This window comes from Rhinopithecus bieti, unplaced genomic scaffold (genome assembly GCF_001698545.2).
Source record: "Rhinopithecus bieti isolate Rb0 unplaced genomic scaffold, ASM169854v2 scaffold_28517, whole genome shotgun sequence".
NCBI classification, from domain to species: Eukaryota; Metazoa; Chordata; class Mammalia; order Primates; family Cercopithecidae; genus Rhinopithecus; species Rhinopithecus bieti.
The window spans coordinates 144,367-162,852 of record NW_016813121.1 but is presented as its reverse complement, the minus strand read 5'-3'; the positions used below and the strand labels follow the sequence as shown (position 1 = coordinate 162,852).

General features: G+C 43.2%; 1 protein-coding gene across 7 annotated transcripts in view; it reads left to right on the top strand.

Moving 5' to 3' along the window:
* The window catches only part of ADGRF5 (adhesion G protein-coupled receptor F5), a 106,891-nt gene that overhangs the window by 26,814 nt on the left and 61,591 nt on the right, over positions 1-18,486 (top strand). For 2 of the 7 annotated variants that reach the window (XM_017847692.1, XM_017847685.1), the window contains exon 1: positions 9,394-9,733. The exons of 2 other annotated variants lie outside the window; for them this stretch is intronic. The gene's annotated coding sequence lies outside the window, so the exon portion shown is untranslated. Of the gene's footprint in view, positions 1-9,392; positions 9,734-11,449; positions 11,568-18,486 lie in introns of those variants that run through there. 3 more of the 7 variants (XM_017847687.1, XM_017847689.1, XM_017847690.1) reach the window with 3 other exon arrangements.

Here is an 18,486-nt window from a genome sequence, read left to right as displayed (position 1 = left end):
TTTTTTTTTTTTTTTTTTTTTGAGGCGGAGTCTTACTTTGTCACCCAGGCTGGAGTGCAATGGCACCATCTCGACTCACTGCAACTTCCGCCTCCCTGGTTCAAGGGATTCTCCTGCCTCAGCCTCCCGAGTAGCTGGGATTACAGGCGTTAGTCATTCTTTTAGTGAGAGTCAGTGAGATACAGACCCTCCCAGTCTTCATGTGACTAAAAATGTTTTTTATTTTGCCTTCAATCATGAAGGTTCTTTCAAGTGTGACACCCTGGAAGAAAGCACAGGCGAAAGAGGACAGTGGGCCCCTGGGCCAAGTCTTAGGCACACCTACTTAAGGAGACCGAGAGGAGGGACTGCCAGGGCAGAAGGAGAGTGAGTGTCACAGAAGACACAGAATATGTCTTGTGGTTTATAAGAAGGTAGAAGTGGCCAACTATGTCAAATGGTGCTACCGAGTTAAGGGAGGTGAGAACAGCTAATGAACCGTTGGTTATAGCAACCAGGAGACTGGGGGAGCTCCCTGAGAGCAGCTGTGATGCAGAAGTAGGGAGGGGAGATTGATTTGACTGATTTTGAGGCTGGAGAGAGAGGTTAAAGAGGTGGAGATGAAATCTAGGTATTTGGCTCTTTAGTTAAGAGCTGTGAAGGGGAACACAAAAATGTTGCAGTAAATGAGGGGAAAGAGAAAGACGTAATGTCAGAGAGATACCCTATGTCTGTGTGCTGATGATGCTGAGGAAGTAAGAGGGGACAGCATCTGGAGCCCAGTGGAAGAAGGGGCAAGCCTTATCATCCTCTCAAACTAGAAAGAAGGCCAGAATGGGTAGGGCAGGTGCAAGAAGATTGAAAGTTTTATGTAAAAGATGAATGTTTATTATTTTTTTTAAAACAGTGTTTCCCTCTGTTGCCCATGCTGGGGTGCAGTGGTGTGATCATGACTCACTGCAGCCTTGACTTCCCAGGCTTAAGTGATCCTCCTACCTCAGCCTCCCTGGTAGGTGGGACTACAGGTGTGCACCACTATGTCCGGCTAATTTTTGTATTGTTTTGTAGAGATGGGGTCACACCGTGTTGCCCAGGCTGGTTTCAAACTCCTGGGCTCAAGGGATCCGCCTGCCTCAGCCTCCCAAACTGCTGGGATTACAGGCGTGAGATGCCACACATAGCCAAATGTTTCATTTAATTGACTGTTTTTCCAATGAAATGTGAGGCAAGGGTACTGCTAAGACTGAGGAGAGAGGAGAAGGTGTGAAATGGCCCTTTCAAGGAGTGAGAAAACTACCATAAATAATAGGATTGCCAGGTTATGTGGCCATAACAGTTCCACTGATAATGGGCAGAATGATTTTTACATGCAAGCTGCATGCCAGCCTATAAATAACTGCTGTCTGAAATACCATCCCCACACCATTTCCCACTTCTTTCTACACTCATTATTCTCCTGTTATCTCTACTGCTGTTCATGTTAAACCTTTAACTGCTGGTTTAAATTAATTCACACTAATATGGAACTCACTGGAAATGGAAATGAACAATATCTCAACATTTCAAAGATATTTGAGTCAGAGTAGGGGTAGTTTCTTCACTTAAAGTAATTTGTCTCTAAAAGTGTAATTTTAAGGAATGAGGTGCAGATAAACAGGTTTTTCTGTTGCTTTCCAAATCCTGCTACAGAAGTGATAGTTTATGCTTCTGATGTCACCTGGCATCTTATTTTTCATACTATGGTGCCATTCGCTACACTTTCAGTTAAAAACTGTATTCTAATATGTTAAAGAGAACTACTTAACATTCTTCCATGAAAGAATATAGGCCCTGGAGGCTGGGTGCGGTGGCTCACGCCTGTGATCTCGGCACTTGGGAGGCCGAGGTGGGTGGATCACCTGAGGTCAGGAGTTCGAGACCAACCTGGTCAACATAGTGAAACCCCATCTCTACTAAAAAAAAAAAAACTAGCTGGGTGAGGTGGCTGGCGCCTATAGTCCCAGCTACTCAGGAGGCTGAGGCAGGAGAATGGCGTAAACCTGGGAGGCGGAGCTTGCAGTGAGCTGAGATCCGGCCACTGCACTCCAGCCTGGGTGACAGAGTGAGATTCCGTCTCAAAAAAAAAATACAAAAATTAGCTGGGTATGGTGGTGAGTGCCTGTAATTCCAGCTACTCCACAGGCTGAGACAGGAGAATCGCTTGAACCCAGGAAGCGGAGGTTGCACTGACCCAAGATGGTGCTACTGCAGTCTAGCCTAGGCCACAAGAGTGAAACCGCATCTCAAAATAAATAAATAAATAAATAAATAAATAAATAAATAAATAAAATAATAATAATGATAATAAAAAAAACAATAAGAAGAATATAGGCCCTGAAAACATTGAGCTAATTTGTTTAGAGTGTCATTTCTTGCTCTAAGTCATGAGCCAAACATCTCAAGGAAAAGACTACAAGTTTAACCCAAGTTTAATATTGCCTCTTTCTCTGCTCAGAAATCACTACTTCATCTTAGATATTAGGTATATGGATAACTACCGAACCTGTACCTGTGAAATTGTCCCAATTTAGAGGTAAGAGAAAGGGGTATCTTAATAGTCCTCCTTGGGAAGAAACTGTCTTCAGAAAAATACTGTGATAAACACCTAGAAAGCAATTGAGACTCAGACCTCTAAGAGAGTAGAGGTCTCATGCATAAAGTGAGGGGTGGAATATGTTTGTTACCCCCATAGATAGAGGAGCCAACGGGAGAAGAGTGGAGATTACAGGGAAGAAGGGAAGAGAGGTCAGCGAGATGGTGGGTAGCTGGCACTAGAGAAGGTGGGAGTCTGTGGAACGCTCAGCAAAGAGGTGGTCAAAATATCCCAATAGAATCATAACATCCACCCTTCCAATCACAACTTGGTTATTTTTCTGGTTGTAAATATGACTTTAGTCACTCCTTTACTCCCAAACTTTAGGTTCACGTTTACTGGGTGTGTGGTGAAATTCATAAAAGGGCTGTTTTTCTTTTGTACCAATCTAGAGCCACACAGACACAACATACTAGGAATCTGGCAGTTCTATGGGTTGACCGGGCCAGGAGAATATAAAAATCCTTAGGAATTCCCAGGCACCCTGAGGTGGGCTCTGAACTTCCACAAGCTGGGGTAAAGCAATTTTATCTAGAATTTTGATAGACCAGGATTCACAGCAGGCATTTGGTTTATGCTTCGTTCTGAAACCCCCATCTGACTTGGGTCAGTTCTTCCGTCCCCTCAAATGTTCCTGTGGTTGTCACCCCACTTTTCAGTATCTCCCTGGGTAAAATTAGGTAAAAATCAAATTGAAGCATTTTAGCCAGAGCATAGACTACACTTCTGTCTCAGGAGGGCAATACAGCTATTTGGCATGATGTGAGCCTAATTCTGGCCTAGGGAGGTACGACAAGAACCTTCTGCAGTAAAGCTTGCTTGTCGACTTGTTGATGACAAAGCTTTGTCTATGGGTGTTGTCTGAGAAGGAGGTTTCAGGCCTTTATCACCTGTTATGATGTTGTTCTGAGTACTCTGTGAAAGCTGGGACCTAGGTGAGTGGATGGGACTTGGGGGTTGTGGATGGAAAAGAGACTGCTTAACTGTTGCTGGTCTACTTCTGTGATAATGATGTTAACAAGGAAATTCTGTTGCTGGCTTGCATCAGATGTGTTATTTGTGTTAACTAAATAAAGAGGGGATAAATGCTGACAGATTTTTTATTGTTCTCATCAGTACAGAGGTGTAACAGGACTTTACCTCCATGTGTCCTTATTCTACTTAGAACCACTATTTCTTCTACCAGAAAATTGGGGATGGGAATGCATGTGTTGGTGGGGGCTGGGGGTCACCAGAGCATAAGGTAACAGCATGGGATGCAGAGACAGAAGATCTAAATTCTAAGTCTGTCTCTGACACTAATGCTGCTTGTGACCTTGGTTAAGCCTTTCAACTTTAATACTAGATATTTGGAACAAATGATCACCAGCTGCACCCCCCACCCACCCTTTGCTCTAACATTATTTGATTCTGATTTTCTCCTGGCGTGGATGACCCTTACTACATATTTGTCTAGTGGTTTTGGCATTGTGACTGTTCACTAATTTCCTTGATAAATTCTGAGGAAATTATCTCTACAATCAGAGGTAAAAATGAGGGAAACTTTTTTGGGAGTCAAAGGAAAAGCTGAAGCACTGAAAATAGCATAGAATGATGGAATTTGGATGGGAGATGGTGTTGTGAGGACAGGGCTTTGCAGTCCCAAGCTAGGATTCTGCCTGATGTTTGCAGATCAACCTCGCTGTTACTGCAGTATACAGTACCCACCAGTGCAGAGCGCCCGCACCCAGGATGCACGGTAAAGAAGCAGAGGTTAAAACAGGAGTGACTGCCCAGCGTACATGGACAAAATGACATGTGTACATTGAGAGGAAAAGTGTAGCTTCCTTCTAAATAGATTCCCTCCTAGGCCAAGACAAGAAAGAATGCCATGTCCTCAAATACCTGCTCTTCTCCATGGGACTGGGTTGGAGGGGACTGAGGGAGGAAGAGTCAATGACAAGTCGATGACTGAAATTCTGTGCATCACAGCTGAGGCATGTGGTTGACATATGTCATGCCATGGGGATCAGAAATGACTTCCTGCTACGTAGACAGCATGTCATCTCTAAGAATTGAAAGTGGAATATGAAGGCTGTGGATGGCTCACAGGCCATTGGTGGTCAGCACTCTCCAAGAATAGATCAATAAGGGTCAAGAGAGAAGTGTGGATGACACCTCAATGAACCATACCTCAAATCCTCACTGTCCCCCCTCACCAGAGGTGCTGTCTCTTCCTCTTCCAGGAGATGGCAGAGGGGGTAGTGCTAGGAATAGAGTCCAGAAAAGGGTCCCACTTGGAGGGTGACTTGGATTTCTGGCAGAAGCTGGGGCCATCACTGAAGTCATAAGAAGTGCTGGAAGGGAGCTGTCAACTGTGTCCAGCTGGCTCAAAAGATGGAAACTTTGCAATCTTCCATAGCAAAACAACATCAATGTCTGAGAGACGCATGTACAAAGAAGGTGTAATAACACCGTCTATTGGTGGAAAGGGTGCAGTAGCAGTAAGTGCAAATAAAATCTGGGTGGCTGCAGCTAAGCACAAATATGACCAATTCCATTAGTGGAGGCTCTGCCAAAATATACACACCCGAGATAAGAATAAGACCATTTGTATACTATGAAACTGCCCAGTTATTTGCCAGTTCCTTCCTTGCATAAGGACAGGTCAGTGCCAAAGGAGAACTTTCTTGGCCTCAATGTAGAAATACCAAAAGAGAGCTGGGTCAAAAGGGTTACCCTTGGGTCAAAAGGGTTACCAACATCTGGTTATGGATTAAAAAATAAGAGAAAATTTATAAAAGCAGGGCTTACCCTGCCAAGATGTGGAGTTAGGAGAATTTCGCAAGTTGAACTAATATGTACTTTAGCTATGCTGGCCAGGGCTGTGGCATTAATAACTTCACTTGTGCATTGCACTTTCAAATACTCCTCTGCAATGAATCAGTTAAGCAGGCAACAGAGTTTTGCTCTTGTCGCCCAGGCTGGAGTGCAATGGCGCAATCTGGGCTCACTGCAACCTCTGCCTCTCAGATTCAAGCGATTCTTCTGCCTCGGCCTCCTGAGTAGCTGGGATTACAGGCACCAGCAAACACTCCCTGCTAATTTTTGTATTTTTTAGTAGAGATAGGGTTTCACCATGTTGGCCAGGCTGGTTTCGAACTCCTGACCTCAAGTGATCCACCTGCCTCAGCCTCCCAAAGTGCTGGGATTACAGGCATGAGCCACTGCACTCAACTTGGGAGCTTACCCTCTAGTGCAGGGATGCAAGGTGGATACATCCAGCAAAATTTAAAAGTGTAATATAGTGTACCAGAGATGATATGGAAAACTAAAGCAAGTGGGGGTGACGTGGAGGGATGAAATGTAAGACATGGCTATCAATGAAGGCCTCACTAAGACAGCAATATTGGGGCAAAAGTGAGAATGAGGTGACGGAGTGAGTCTTGAGGAAATCTGTACAAAGAGCATCCCTGGAAGGCAGAGAGAACAGCAAGTATGAAGACCCTGAAATGCAAGACTGCCTGGTCTGCAAGAAGGCCAGTGTGCCTGCAATAGCATGAACAATGGGGACAGAAGGTGGTGCAGATCATGTAGGTCTCACTGGCTGTTGAAAGGACTTGTGCTCTGACTGCAGGAGATGAGTTGAGCACAGGTGGACTTTATATAACTTGTATTTTATAAAGACCATTCTAGCTGCAGTTTTCAAAACAGACTATAAAGGGCAAGAGGAGATGCACAGAGACAGGGAAGACACTGGTAATTATCCAGTCAAGAGACAGTGATGGCTTGGTTGAGAATGACAGCAGCAGAAGGGGTAAGAAGTGCCAGATTATGCATATATTTTGAAAATAGAGCTAACAAGATTTGATGGCAAATTAAATGTAAAGTGTGCAAGGGAGGACTCAAAGATGACTCTCAGGGTTTTGATCTGGGTAACTGGAAGGATGGAGATGCCCTTTGCTAATATGGGAGAGACTGGTGGTATAGCTAGTTTGGGAGGGATGATCGGGAGTTTAGTTTGGGACATGTTCTGTTGGAGGGCCTACTGAACAACTGAATGGAGATATCAAGTAGGCAGTTGATTACATGAGTCAGGAATTCAGATGAGAGGTCTGTGATAGAGATAGACATTTGGAAGTCATCAGCAAAAAGATTTAAGCCAAAACTAGTAGAGATCACCTGGGAAATAAGTGTCAACAAAGAAGGGTTTCAAAGACTGAGCTGTGAGACACTCTTATGTTAAGAGGAGGGAGCAGCAATGGAAAATGAAATGGAGAGTTTAATTTCACTTGCTTTTATTGATAACCCACTATATACCAGCACTATAATAGGAGCTGGGCATAACATAAATGAGACCAGTGTCTGCCTTCAAGGTGCTCCATTCAAACAAATGGATTTTGTTTGAATGCAGTGTGGTAACTTCAAAAAGACATGCATCTGGCAGTGTGGGATCAGGGAAAAGAAATACTTGGCTCAGACTGGGAGAAATAGGAGAGTCCTTGGAAGAAATAACACTTGGAACTTAAAAGGAGACTAAATGTTACCTGTGTGAAGAAAGGAGAAGGGCAGAGTGAAAGAAGGGCAGAAGTGAAACAGCTGGGAACATGCTGGAAAATACGTATTTATTTGGTGCTGAAATTTCTTCATGAGAAAGTAGGAGCTTTGTCTCTAATGAGACTGTACCTTATAGTCATGAGAGATATTTCATATTAAGAAACACAGATAACCTGACTGGTGAATTATTCTGACTACATTTGCAGTTTGGTTGAAGAAGTTTGGGTTCAGCCACCAACACCAACGTTTTAGAATTCGGGAAAACGGCCTCTGTGACAGTCAATTCCAGCCGTAGCTATGACAGGGCAGGGTCTCTCCATCCACAGTTCATTCTGGGTTGCTGCTGGGGCCATATGGTGGTTCCATTTTTTATTTGCTTTTGTTTTCATTGTAATGTGTGTGCAGCGAGCACACAGTGTTCCTAACAACAAGCAGGGAACTGTGGGCGAGAAGAATTGCTCCTCAGAGAAGGAAACGGACAGCCACTTTGACAACGCCCATTCCATATTAGAGAGCCTGCTGCACCCAACAACCAAAACACAAGCAGGAAAACAGGCAGCATTTGCCCAGGAACTGTGTCTCTCAGCAGGCTGTTTCTTAAGTCAGGGTGTATCCAATCCAAGCTATAGACTACAGTTGAGAATCAGTATCTAGAAGTGGAATAATAACATTTTGAAGTTCATCCTCTTCTTGCCCAAATACTCTGATCTCAAGCCTAAGTCCCGCTGGTGGTTGCTGACTTGCCCTAGTCTGATAGCATGACAAGAAGGGAAGACAGCTGGAGGGGAGAGAGGATGAACTTCGAGGCACTGGAGCCCAGGGCTCCAGAGAACAATGAACAGTTACTAAACTCTTCCTCTTCAGTTTCAGCAGAGTCTGTAAACTCAGTACTATTATCATCCCACTTTCACACATAATAAAACTGAATCTCGGGGCCAGGAGCAGTGGCTCATGCCTGTAATCCCAGCACTTTGGGAGGCTGAGTCAGGGGATTACCTGAGGTCAGGAGTTTGAGACCAGCCTGACCAACATGGAGAGACCCCGTCTCTATTAAAAAAAAAATACAGAAATTAGCCAGATGTGCTGGTAGGCACCTATAGTCCCAGCTACTTGGAAGCCTGGGGCAAGAGAATCACTTGAACCCAGGAGGAAGAGGTTGCAGCGAGCCAAGATCGCGCCACTGGACTCTAGCCTGGGCGACAGAGCGAGACTCCATCTAAAAACAAAACAACATTGAATCTCAATAGGGTCAAGTAATGTGTAAGAATCGCTTGAACCCGGGAGGAAGAGGTTGCAGTGTGCCAAGATCACACCACTGGGCTCTAGCCTGGGCAACAGAGTGAGACTCTGTCTAAAAACAAAACAATATTGAATCTCAATAGGGTCAAGTAATGTGTACGTGGCCACATAAAATTGGTGGGACTGAAGCGTCAATTCCTACAGTCTGACTCCAGAGTCCTTTCTTTGACACTATGAGGAATTCTCTGAAGTTACTCTTGGGACTACCTGCATTCGACTCACCTGAAGCATTTATTTCCAATGCCGATTCCAGGCCATTCATCAAATTTTCTGTGGGCAGAGCTCCAGAGTAGAGAGTCAAACAGCATTCTCCATCTGTGTTCTGACCTTGGGAAGGTTTCTCCTTGGGCCTCAGTTTCCTCTCTTGTAAAATGAGGATCAGTGGGGTCACTTCCAGTTCAAAAAAGAGCTGACTATATCATCTTTAAACCCAACAACCTGAATGCAGCCTGCCAACCAGGCCTTTACCATATATCTCATTATCTTTAAATATCCGTGTTACCGAGTGGTATTTTAAGTACCACTAAATTTATAGTTTGATACACAAATACTCACGGAGTTTCCCTGGAAACCTAGGAGAACTGGACATCCCTCCAATGTGGCATTTTTAAGGTACAGCCCTCCCACGGGGGAGGACTAAACAACTTCCTTAGATCTCTTCTCTTCTGCGGATTCTTTTATTCTCTGCTTTCTTGGCACTGCTAAAGACAAAGAATTCATCGCTTATCTTAATTTTCCTTCCACTCTGAAATTACAATCTAATTTAGTGGTCATCTTTTAAGTTGAAACCAGGCGTCTTGTACCTCTCATTAGCTCTAACCTATGTTTGGTTTGCTCTGGTTTTGCTTTTCTGATTTTTTTCTTTGGAGAAAGGAAAGTGAGAACTAGGGGCATTGACTAAACAAGTCTGTCCACTTGGTGGAGAGGTTTCCAGATAAGAAGGATCTGAAGGACTTCCCATGGGCGTGAGGGAAATTGCACACGCCATCCGGGGAAGAGGACCAGGAAATCACTTTTTGTTTTTAAAACAGCAGCGCGGCTCTCAGGGATGACTCTGTGAGGCTGGGAGGATCATAGCTGGGGGAGGCCTCAGTGAGGCTGAGCGTGAAAGCGGAGCTGCCAGTCCTGCCTGAAAACACGAAATGAGTCTTGCTTGGTTCTCCCTTCACTGGGCGTGAGGCCCCCTGCCCAGGAGGCGCAGGACAAATGGCCCCATAGTGGAAACTGGGAAGCTTTTAGGCATCTGATCAGAGCAGGAGCCAGCCGGGGGACCGCAGTGCTGGACAGGTAACAGACATTTCTCCTACTACGGTCTGTCGCTCTGTCTCCCTTTGTAGCAAGAGATCAGGGGCTCCTAAATCACTTCTCTTAAGACATCTTCCACTTACGATCCTCTTTGCCTGCTATTCTTTTGCGTAGCTATGATATGTATGTTGGGAAGGTAAAGTACATCCAGTCAAGACTGTTGTGCACACTGTTGGTCCAGTTAATGAGACTATGTTAAAGGAGATGAAGTATCGAGCAACTAACTAGCTGGGATCCTTTAGGATTTTCTTTATAACAGACCTTTTTTTTTTTTTTTTTTTTTTTTTCCCAAACAAGTTCTCTCATCCTTAAACCAGAAAATACTATAAAAACCAATGCATTCCTGAGCTACTGAGCTGCTGCTCTTTCCAAGAGCATTTCAGGGCCAGGCGGCCATTGCTGTGGTCGGGTTGAAGAAGGAAGAGGCTGCATCCCAGTTGCAGGAGGAGCCCTGGGTATTCGCTCAGCTCCGGGAGAGTCATTCCAAAGGGCAAGGGATGACCTTAGAAATGTAAAATGTAGGCTGCAGCCTCCCACCCAGGACTGAGGGGGAAGGAGTTTGTAGTCAGTGTTAGGAAGGAGGTCAGTAAAAGTGCGGGGGCTTCAGGGCCAGGCCGACTCCTTTTGAAAGGAGCAACTCTATCATGTGCAGTTTGCTTAAACCATGTTTTCTCATACTTCAGAAAGCCAAGCCACACCACTTCACTATAGCAGTTTTTCTTTCATAAAGGGCTAATGTAGTTGGTTTTCAATGAAGGTTATTTTGAATTACACAAATAATACTTGACTATATTCCTATCATAAAAGAATAACTCTAAATAGGTTTTATTTTTATTTTTATTTCTTTGAGATGGAGTCTCGCTCTGTCACCCAGGTTGGAGTGCAGTGGCACGATCTTGGTTCATTACAATTTCTGCCTCCTGGGTTCAAGTGATCATCCTGCCTCAGCCTCCTGAGTAACTGGGATTACAGGCACCTGCCACCACACCCTGCTAATTTTTGTATTTTTAGTAGAGATGAGGTTTCACCATGTTAGCCAGGTTGGTCTCGAACTCCTGACCTCAGATTATTCACCCACCTCGGCCTCCCGAAATGCTGGAATTACAGGCGTGAGTCACTGCAACGGGTCTTCTCTTAACAGTTCTCAATTGCACCCCCAATATACAATCTTTTCCCCTCCCCAAAGATTACTCTATCAATTGTTTTCTGTGTTACCAGTTAAGGGCTTTATTTTCTGTTCTTCTGAGCTCTTAGGACAAGCTGGGGCACAGGAGTACAGTAAATTCTCATTGTCAAGTTCATGTGATGATCCTAAACTCCTTCCTCTCAGTGAAAGGGTAAAATGATGCATGGGAAACATGAATAGCACTTTTAACTCTTAGAAAAGTCTAAAAGAGTTTTACTCATGTTTACCATTACTATTTTGTGTTGGTTTTGGCTTTGACAATTAATAATGTTAATAATAACCTCCTAAGGATTAAATTCTAGATTTACCAATTAGTGGTTTGGGGTTTTCCCTTGAAGGCCACCAGAGGTTTCTTATTCTAGAAATGAAAGGGGAGAAAATAAAATAACAGGAAATTAACTAGATAGATAATAGCTAATGTCCCAGAGAAGGTAAAGATAGGAGAGACTGCCCTTTTATTCAGTGGATAATAAATACATTTAACAGATGGGTTCATTTTCCATCTCTTTTAGTCTTCTGTAAAAAGATGGCCTTCCCCTCCGCACCAACAATGTTAAGAGACAGGCAAATAAGGAAAACATCACTGTGAACAAGTTGACACAGCTTATGGAGAGAGTCTTTGGGAAAAAGGTATAAATAAACAATGTCAAATCCAAGAATAATTACAAACACTTTCAGTAGCTATTTCATATTTTCTTGTTCTTTACAGGATTTCTCCACCCCAAACTATAGGGCCATTAGGCCTTGATGATTTTGGATGTTCTGTAAAATTTGCCTGCCTTTGTCCCTTCTCCAGATCTCTGGCTACTCTGATGAATCATTTCTTCCTAGTGCACAGTGTTAGCCACATGAGAGACCTCCACTGAGGTCCTGTAGACTAACACTGCCTCACTCACTGAGTGTGGGTTTATTGACTGTGATATAGTAACCTCACTTACTGTGCTATGGGGTACTTGGGGGCATTTTGGAGCAGTTAAAAAATATCCATGGGGTCCCACCTCCTCAGGTTAATGAGACTAATCTGTCTCCTCCTAAATATTATGCATTCAATCTCTTGTATTTATATGCAACTTTTTAGCTATCAAAAGACTTTTATGCCTCTTCTTTCTCCATGTCACAGGTAAAGCAGGCAACTTATTCTCATCTAATGGAATACAAAAACAAGAGGTTCAGAGGTTAATTTATTTTCCTCACATGGCACAATGAATTTTTTTGGAGGACTGAGATGAGAAGAAACTCAGATTGCTGTCTTTGCAGTCCCATTGTTTTTGTCAGTACTATGAGGATAAAAGTCAAGTGGAATAGAGAATTAACGTGATTGACTGGATTCTGTCAGCTTTGTAGCCACATGGTAGATGTTTTGCTGGGAATCTAAAGTTAGACTAAACTATTGCCTTGTCCAGATATTAGCAGGTTCTGTCACCTGCTGTCCATCAGTGTCACCCTAAGAACTTAACAAAAAGAAAACAATGTCAAGACACTTTGCCAGAGAAACTGAATCAGAATCTCCGAGGACAGGGCCAGGGCATGGTTAGATTTTTTGTTTGTTTGTTGTTTTTAATCTCCAAAGTGATTCTATAAGGCAGCTGGGGTTGAGATTCACTGAGTCTGGGCTGTATGAGATACAGTGGCTACACTGAGAAGCAGAAACAACGGCTGTTTATGAAGCCAAGTAATTAGGGCCAAAAGTGTCAGCAGCAGTGCAGATCATTAGAATTCTGGCTGCTGCTGTTTTTTGGAGGAGCAGACACATCTGCACGTCAGAATGAAGAGATTTCCGACACCTCCAACAATGGCACTGACTTTCCAGTTTTAATTGGAACATCCCTGCTGACTTCACTGTAGATACGTAGGCTCCCTGAGACTTGCAGATTTTACAAAGGCAGATTAAATGTTCTAGATAAACAGGATGTGCTTTTCTAATGCCAGATGACTATCGGATCATACTTTTTGTTCAAGGTCATTTTGCCATGTTGTATCCCAATCCCAAGAGAAAGGGGGAAAAAAGAAATACTAATTATCCTTTGCATGGGCTGCCACTTTCTGGGTTGCACTAAATATGAATAGACAATAAGTCACAGCTGTTTTTTAATTATAACATGTTCCCCTAAAGCCTTTTCCCCACTGACATTTCTTGATACAGTTCAAGTTAGTATCTCTCGTCAGTGCAATGTTTGTCTCCTTCATAGAGAGGGCTACAGAGCCTGTTCAGTATTTATGTCAGTTTCCCCAGGACCTATGAGTTTCTGCACAGAGTAGGTGCTCTAATAAAGATGGTTGAGTTAAATATACATATTAGCTATGGGCACACCATGATTCACAAGTTACTTATCAGCTCAACACTTCAGATCACATGGTGTGACTCTGGTCATGATGGTTAAAATAATTGGAATCTTCCCTATTTCCTAAAAGATAATCGCCAATGTGAAATTTTTAAAATTACAGCCTAGTGGAATCACCTACTGTGGAGTGACTTGCTAAGTGCCGTGGAATTGCAAAGGCAGAGAACCTTTCTTCTTAATCAACTTAGACTCTTAGTGGAAAGCAGGTTACAGGCATTGAGAATTTTAATAACAAACACTTTTTTTGACTGATTTTTTTTAATTGTTATACTTTAAGTTCTGGGGTACATATGCATGTGCAGATTTGTTACATAGGCATACATGTGCCATGTTGGTTTGCTGCGTCCATCAATTAGTCGTTTACATCAGGTATTTCTAAGAAAAAACCAAACACTGCATGTTCTCACTCATAAGTGGGAGTTGAACAATGAGAACGCATGGACACGGGGTGGGGAGCATCACACACATGGGCCTGTGTGTGAGGGTTAGTGGAGGGATAGCATTAGGAGAAATAACAAACAATATTTATCGAGTACTTGCTATGTGCCAGGCACCTTACTCAGTGTTTTATAAAGACGATTGTTAGCCCATTTAGTTGTTCCAATAATCCTATGCCTCAGATAAAATCATACTCCCCATTTTACAGATAGGGGAATCCAGAAAAGTTAAGTAAATTACCTGAGACAAAAAGCCAGCAAATAGAGGCACGTTAGGATTCTATCTCAGGCAGTCTGACTTCAGAATCCATATGCCTAATTGCTGTGCTAGGCACGAAAAACACACAGTGCTGAAAAGTCATCCACATGGCAGGACCAGATGAGTAGCTGAGGAGAGAAATGCAGTGCATGCAGTGGAAAGATATATCTCTGGGGAAGACAAGATAAGAGACAATATGTCATGAAGATCGGAGTTCAGACTTTGGAGACAAACTTGGCCAGTTGCCAAGTGTGTTTATTTAGCCAAAGCTCAGCGTTTGTTTAGCAACGGCTCAGTTTCTTCATCTGTAAAATGAAGATGATGATACTTCTCAAAACACAGGATTATAAGGACTAAATGAGTCTAGTGCATGTGTAGTGCTTAACCTAATGCTTGCCATATGGCAAGTGTCTGGCACACAGCAAGTGCTTGATAAATGATAGCAATTGTTGTTACCGAATGAATAAGCAAGACCTGAAATGATGAGTAAAGCTTAGAAAGGAGAAACAGAGCATTTCAGCTGCCAAGAATAGTGTGAGAAGAAGCTTCAAGGTAGCAATGCATTCCACCAGTATTTTCTGTTAATATTTATGACGAAAGAAGGTACAATAAAAGCTGGGAGTGGGTCAGTTTGTTCTATACCCAAGTGTTATGGGAGAAAAATTGATAGAGCTCATTTTACATTGGGTCATGGTGATCATGCTTGCCTGGTGAATTAGCTTAAATATTCTCTGGGCATTTGCAACATTTAAAGTATTTAAATATGACACGCAGCCACAATTTAGGAAGAATAGTGTTCTGGGCAAATAAATTCCCTGCTGTTGTGTTGGATTATTGATCAGGGAAGAAAGGAGGGAGGGGCCCATTCAGGAGATTATTGCAACCATCTAGATGTAAGATGATAATGTCCGAACCAATGTGGTGGCCCAATGTCCAAACCAGTGTGGTGAGATGACAATATCCAAACCGATGAGGGGCTCTGAGCACATCAGCAGCAGGTAACATGACTTAGTGCCTGGTCGAATTGCTGCTTCTACTTCCGCACCACTTCTTTTGTCCAAGGACACCTGTGAAGCTGTGAGCCTAGGAAACTGGAGAATGAAGCCAAGAGTTGGCAAATCTGGGAAGGGATGACTTAGGAGAGAGCAGTGGGAGAGGAGACAAATTCAGTTTTCGATGATCTGAATTTACACTCAAGTGGAAATAGTATAGTTGAAAAGGCTTGCCTAATATCTAGCAAAGAGGGGAAATAGGAATGCAGAGGAAAGAGATATCTTTGGGGACAAGAAAAGAAGCAATATGCCATAAAGGTCAGAGACTGGAAATACAGTTCTGGGAGTTCTCACATAAACTGATAATTAAAACTATGGAAGTGGATGAGCTCACTATGAGAAGGTGTCAAGAGAGAAGAGCTGTAGTCCCAGGAGAGGTATCTGGCAGGGCACACAGTGAGGCAGCTGCAGGATGATGAGGATGGGAGCATAGGAGGAGAAAAGGCATAAGCTCTGGAGCCTTGAGAACCAGGAAAGGGAAAGGGAGCCCTGCAGAGGAGGAGGCCATGCACAAATGGAGCAGGTACCCACCGCAGGCCAGGGAGAGTGAGGACTGGGGCAAATGTTATGGGTTTGCCTCTACAGAATACTTTTCATAATGAGGTGAGGACTAAAGTCAAACTGTCCAGAGTAAGGAAATCTTGAACTAGCAAGCACTTCTCAGGGTACTGTATTTCTTGGGGTTGAGGGTGGGGGGATAAAGTAATACTTGTTGTTGTTTTTTTTTTTTTCTTTCTAAGTAGTACACACATTATATGGCCAAAATCTAACAAAATCCCTAGAGAAGGAAATGAAGATTCAGAAGAGAAGTAACGGGCTAAGGACAGCAAAGCCATTTCTCAGAGAGATGGAATGGATGGGGGCCATAAAGGGAGGAAGTGCAGAAGCCTAAGGTGGCCCTGGCAGTTACTGTAATGTTGGAATATTTTAAGTCACATTGCGAATAGCTGCTTCCTCCAGCCCCTGGATTGCCTCCCCAACTCTGCCTTAGCCATCCACTCCCTTTCCTGGGATCCTCCACAGACTTCCCTATGATCCAGCAATGACACTGCTAAGGCCTGGCACAGCAGGAGACCCCCAGGCCCTGCTCCTGCACAGTGGACAGAGATTGTTCTGATTGGTCCATTATTGTTATTATTATTAAAATAGTCAAATATTATTTTGGATCTTACCTGATACATGGTAGAACCACAGAACTGTGAGACTTGAGAACAACCTAATGTAAAATGAGCTTTGCCAATTTTTCTCCCATAACATTTGAATATACAACAAACTGGGCTGGGTGCAGTGGTTCACGCCTGTAACCCCAGCATTTTGGGAGGCTGAGGCGGGTGTATCACTTGAGGTCAGGAGTTCGAGACCAGCCTGGCCAATATGGTGAAACCCCATCTCTACTAAAAATACAAAAATCAGCCGGGCATGGTGGCATGTACCTGTAGTCCCAGCTACTTGGGAGGCTGAGGCAGGAGAATCACTTGAAACCCGGAGGCAGAGGTTGCAGTGAGCCAAGATCATGCCATTGCACTCCAGCCTGGGTGTCGCAGTGAGATTCCGTCTCAAAAAAAAAAAAAAAAAAAAAAGCAACAACAAAACTGACTCATTCCACAGGGCTTCCCTCTGTCTGCAATTGGAATGCACCCCTGGCATTGTTTTGCCAGGGCTCAGGGAAACCCCTCCACATGGTGAATTAATGCAAGACAGACTAGATAAGAGCAGTTAGGAACTCAATGTTTTCATACAGATGGCAATCTTTTGCTTAAAGGCTAAGACCCACAGTGACTTAACAACAAGAAAAGACGGATAAAAGGTTATCAACGCCACCCACATGTGCAGTGTGTTTTGGAAAACTTGATCCCATTGTGTACAAACAAATGTTCCCCTGTAATCTGATAGTACTGAACTGCCGTGACACAATGCTACTGCAGGGCCTGATTTCAAGGCAATGGAAAATTAAATAAAAAAAAAAATATCTTCAAGGCAGTTCTTTAATTGGTATTGTGTCCCATGTTTGTGTTAAATAAATATTTAGCTTATATTTTTGTTTGTGCAAGAGATGAATCATCTAATCAAATAAGGTCAGCAAAGATAAGTCTTACCACCTCTACAACTGAAAATACAGATTTATGAAGGCAGGCTCTTAAAGTTACACTTAAGGGTTTTTAATCTGTACTTCTACAGTTCAGGGAGTAGGTTACTGATGACATTCTATCCTTATTGCAACTCTGTATCTCATGGAGATGAGCAGAGTAATAATCACAATAAAATTTGCAATGATAGTCCTCCTGAAAGTTGGCATTGCCATCTATCATCCACCATTAAGAGTAACTCTGTTCTTTAGTAGTAGAATGCTTATATGTGCTCATCTCCTTTCAGGTTCATTTAGTCTCTATTTTGATAAGTGTATGTTTGCAAAAGGGCGGCCTGAGCATAGTCTGTATCCCAGAACACAAGGTTTGGGGGACATTAGGGTATATGCCCTTGGCTTTTTTCAAAGGTTACAATGGTGTGTCTAGTTAGCCAGCTACAGGCCAAGGTTTAGTAAGAGGCATGATTTCCCTTGATATTGTACTAATACACTTAGTTCCTTTCTCAAAGAGAAAGCTATGTGTATAACATCACCTACTGTGTGGACGTGAAAGCTAAGCAGCTTACATGTGGGAAGAACCTTCACCCTCTACTTCAGTTTACAAACAGATTTCGTGGGTGTCATGTACTCACCAACTCTTCCCAATACAATTTCCATCCAACCATCCCAATGGGATTTCCTTTGCTAAGAGCATACCATGTCTCCAAATCCAATGAGCAATATCAGTCTCCTCCTTAATGGACTTCTTGGCACCACTGGACATAGTTGACCATCCCCTTCTTCTTCCTTCTTCTTCTTCTTTTTTTTTTTTTTTTTTTTTTTTTTTTTTTTTTTTTTTTTTTTGAGATGGAATTTCACTTTTGTTGCCCAGGCTAGAGGGCAATGGAGTGATCTCGGTTCACTTCAATCTCCACCTCCTGGGTTCAAGCAATTCTCTTGCCTCAGCCTCCTGAGTAGCTGAGATTACAGGTGTCTACCACAATGCCCGGCTGATTTTTGTATTTTTAGTAGAGACGGGGTTTCACCATGTTAGGCAAGGCTGGTCTCATACTCCAGACGTCTGGTGATCCACCCCTCTTGGCCTTCCAAAGTGCCGGGATTATAGATGTGAGACACCGTTCCCGGCCCCCTTCTTCTTAAAACTTGACTTTCCCTGGTTTCCTTGATTCTACTAGCCTTGTTTCTCTCCTGTTCCTGCCTCTCTGGTTTCATTCCTGTCTCTGGTGGTTAGCGACTATGTAGAGCTGGTGATGGGAGCACTAAGAAGAATTTACTGAGACAGTTGTAGGTAAAGAAAGGCAGATTTATTAGAAAAAGTATGAAAATATGTTGCAAGGATGCCATCGACAGGCCAGCAAAAAGAAGCTGACTGT